Here is a 4,257-nt window from a genome sequence, read left to right as displayed (position 1 = left end):
AGTACCTCTGATGTACCTAAGTACCCTCACCCCTTCCTTCTAATGACTCTCTAATGGCTTGTTGGAAAACCTGCTCAACACACCAACTATGAAGCTGATATCAGGTCTAGTGTTTTAGTGAGAAAAATCAAACTCCACACCAACTTCCTGTTCTTCTTGATGTCAACAAGTGGTGAAGAATCCTCTGCAGAAAGCTTCATGTTCACTTCCATTGGCGTATACATAGGGTTGCAATTTGTCATCCCAAATGCTTTGAGAATCTCCCAAGCATACTTTTACTGCGAAATGAAGATTTTACCTGACTCTTGCCAGAACTCAATCCCCAAACAAAAATGCATAAGGTCTGTCATCTCAAACTCATTGCTCAGCATATCCATTGTCTTCTGGATCATCTCTTCATTGTCACGTGAAATGTTAAAGTCATCTCCATACAAGACAACCAAAACAATCTTGCCATGACTTTTTAGAACATACAAGTTAGCATTAGAAGCACTTCTTATAAATCCAATCTTTTTGAAAAATTGGTCTATCCTGTGTGATACCATGCCCTTGGGGCTTGTTTCAGCCCCCGTACAATGCCTTCTTTAGCCTGCAAAACTTGTTTTTTGATCTGAGCATCTCAAAACTTGGTGGTTGAGCTACATATACCTCCTCCTTATTGAGATGGCCATAGAGAAATACTGATTTGACATCCATGTGAAAGACTGGCCACTTTTTGTGAGTAGCCAAGGCAAGTACCACCCTGATAATTGTCATACAAAGCTGTGGGAGTAAAGGTTTCATCAAAGTCAAAACCCTCTACCTATGCAAATCCCTATACAACCAACCTAGCTATGTATTTTTCAAGTGAGTCATTAGCCTTATACTTAGCTTTCCAAACCCATTTGGTACCAATTACCTTTCTGTTTGGTGGTTGGTCAACTAGCTCCCACATGTTGTTGTTTATGATGCTATCATACTCAGACTGCATCGCGGCTTTCCACTTTGGCTTTTCTAAGGCTTCATCCAAGGTGGATGGCTCCTTCACTGTTCCCATTATGTCAGCAATTAAGGCCATATTGACAATGAGATCAGATACTCTTCTCTGCTCCTCTATTCTCCTTGATCTACGTGGTCCATCTGTTGAAGATTCTGAATTCTCAGGTACTAGATTACGCTCTTCATCAAAGAGCTGTTGTGCCCGGCTTCCCTTGTGGTACATCAGCAGGCTGTTGTGATGTGTGAGAGTCTTCATCCTTTGAAAACTCCTCCTCCTTTTTTGAGAGGAAATCCAACTGGTGGGTTGGGCTCATGATGGACTATTTCTCCAGTTGATGATAGAATGGACGGACCTCCTTCCTCCACTGAGTGTGGCTGTTCTACAAATACCACATCTTGCCTCTATATCATAGAGCTGATATGCCTTCGACTCTTGACAAGAAAGATACACTTCTTGCTTTTAGCATCTAGCTTGGTCCTGGATGCATCTGGAATATGCACATAACATTCACAACCAAATGTTCTGAAATGAGAAATTGAAGGTTCTTACTAGAGTAGGCCTCTTGAGGTGTAACATCCTTGAGTGCCTTTGTGTAGCTCCGATTGAGGACATAAATTGTTGTGTTGACTGCTTCAGCCGCCCAAAATGTATTGGGCAAACCTTTTGCCTTTAACATACATCGAGCCATCTCCATGACAATTCGATTGCAGCATTCTACAACACCATTTTGCTGAGGTGGTGAGTTGGTGCTTGATGCCATTCTCCTTGCAGTAGCTATCAAATTCCGTTGAAAGGAATTCTCTTCCTTGATTTGTACAAAACTTTGTCGCCTTCTTTCCTGTCTCATTTTTCACAAGCTTATGCCACTATTTGAACTTGCCAAAAGCTTCAGCCTTATCCCAAAGGAAATAAACCCACATCTTCTTACTGTAATCATCGACTAACACATAAAGTAAGAAGATCCCCATAATTCACTAGTAGACATTTTACCACAAAGATCAGCATGTACAAGGTTTAGAGGAGTCTCTGCCTGATTGCTGCTTTCCTGTGGAAATGCCTTGCGTTGTTGCTTGCCCATCATATAAGCTTCACATGGTTCCTACAATTCTGAAAATGCTCGCAAATTAGCTACCATAACCTTTTTCTGCATCTCCTTTAGCACGGCAAATCCAATGTGACCAAATCACTCATGCCAAAGCTTGCTTGTGCTCTTATCTGCAGACACTGTAAGGGCACTCAGCAGAGATTGTTGCGCCTTACTCCTTTGCCGACTACCTTGCCAACAATATCTAGAATTTTTGCTTCAGTTTTCTTGAAGAGTACTTCAAGCCCACGATCTGTCATTGCAGCAATTGATAGTAGATTTCTCTTTATCTGGGAGGTACATAGAGCACATCTGAGAGCTTCTTCTCTTCACCTGTAGTAGCTGCCACAAATGATATGGTTCCAGACCCTTTGGCTGGACATTTAGCATTATTCCCAACAACAACACTGATGGGTTCCTGTAGAGGCTTCCAGGAACTATACTAGTCCTTCTTACTAGCATGTGTCGGGATGCTCCACTATCTCCAAAATCCATAAATCATCAATTAGAGCCTTAGCAGATGAACATACCTCTTCAATGTCGATCCAAAGTTCAAGCTCGGTCTTGACATTGTTGACTGACTCCTTTCCCTTCCATGAAGACTTCAAGGTGCTGTTCTTCTCGTCAGCCTGCTTCTTTCTACAGTCTTTGACAGCACGACCCTTCTTGTCTCAGTAATAACAACTCCCTTGAAACTTCTTCTTCTTTGGCTTCTTCTTCTTCTCATCACAAGATGTTGTGCCTTTGCCTTTAGCATTGGCTGAAAATGCAACATCACTACCATCGCGGGTCTTCAGCCGCATCTCCTCCTCAAGTAGCATAGCACTAAATTCTTCAAATGATAAAGATGGTACTCTAACTTGAGTGTTTAGTGATGTAGCCAAGTTGTCATACTTCTGTGGAAAAATTCGGATGCACCTCTGGGCCAACTCCTCACACTAGTGTGTGTAATCCCTACAACAGCCATTTGATCTCGCAGATAAGATAAATGCTTCAGCAGCTTCTCCTTCAGCAAACTTTACAATAGCAAGCCGATTCTCCAGGTTCAAAATCTTGGTCTGATTTCGAGTCTCATACTGATTTCTTAGTATGATCTATGCTTCTTTAGCCTTGGTAGTATGTTGAATCAGAGTGAGAACATAATCACTTATGCTGGTGACAATGGCACAAAGTGCATCAGCATTGCGCCTTCTCCATGCCTGAAGAAGTGTAACATTTGGTGGAAGCATATTTGCAGGGTTGTTGGGGTTGGGACTTCCCACCACTGATTTTGCATCCATTCCCAGAACAGTTTCTAGGAGCTCATAAGAGTCTAGAATGGCATTGATTTTGAATTTCCAAAGAGTGTAGTTCATCCCATAAAGCTTGCCTTCCGTGAAGGCAGGTGGATAAATGTGCAAGACTAGTGGAGCAGCAGCAGCGAGGTAGAAGCCATCACTCCTAGGGTTCTATGCAAAGAAAGACTAAACTTTATGCACTATTTCTGCTAAGAGCACCTAAGCTCTGATACCATATAAGAATATGGCACAACGGAAAGAGATAGCAAGACAAAGCACAATAGATAATGTAATAGATACATAATGGAGAGAATTTGAAATTTTGATTATACCAAAGAGGTACAAGTGATGGTGCTGTCCACCTATGCGCTCTCAAGTAGAGCTTAGATGGCAATCTAGATAGAATTTGGATGGAGTATGTACGAAGTGTAGGAGGTGGATACTCACAAGCATTGGATACCTTAGCTCATGGCAACCATGTCCATATATAATATTGTAGTAGGCGGTGTGGTAGACACGTATACAATGAGGGTGGTTACACTACATAGACATGGTCACCACCTGCGTATCAAGAACGGGGCCCATCGACCACCGACCACCAACCACCACTAATGATGGACTTCGTATCATCCGAGAGAATATTCCTTGGATCCCAGCTAATGCTCGTACCCCTGACTATCTCTTAACCATCATCAATGGTCACAATAACGACCCCATCAGCGTCGTCTAAGCAGGGGTTCCCACTAAATACATATGCACCATGGCTATTCCTCACATAATATTGGCCTAACAAATGTGCATTATACATCAAAGTGAGATACATGCTAAGAGGTGGGCATTGAGTGTATACTAACAAGATCCCCACAAAATATTCAATTATTACCCCTTAAACATTTCTTAATTGCAATCATTTTATA

The sequence above is a fragment of the Cibotium barometz genome, chromosome 8 (assembly GCF_041138505.1).
Source record: "Cibotium barometz isolate CiBa-2024 chromosome 8, ASM4113850v1, whole genome shotgun sequence".
NCBI lineage: Eukaryota > Viridiplantae > Streptophyta > Polypodiopsida > Cyatheales > Cibotiaceae > Cibotium > Cibotium barometz.
This window is presented reverse-complemented; position numbering follows the sequence as displayed.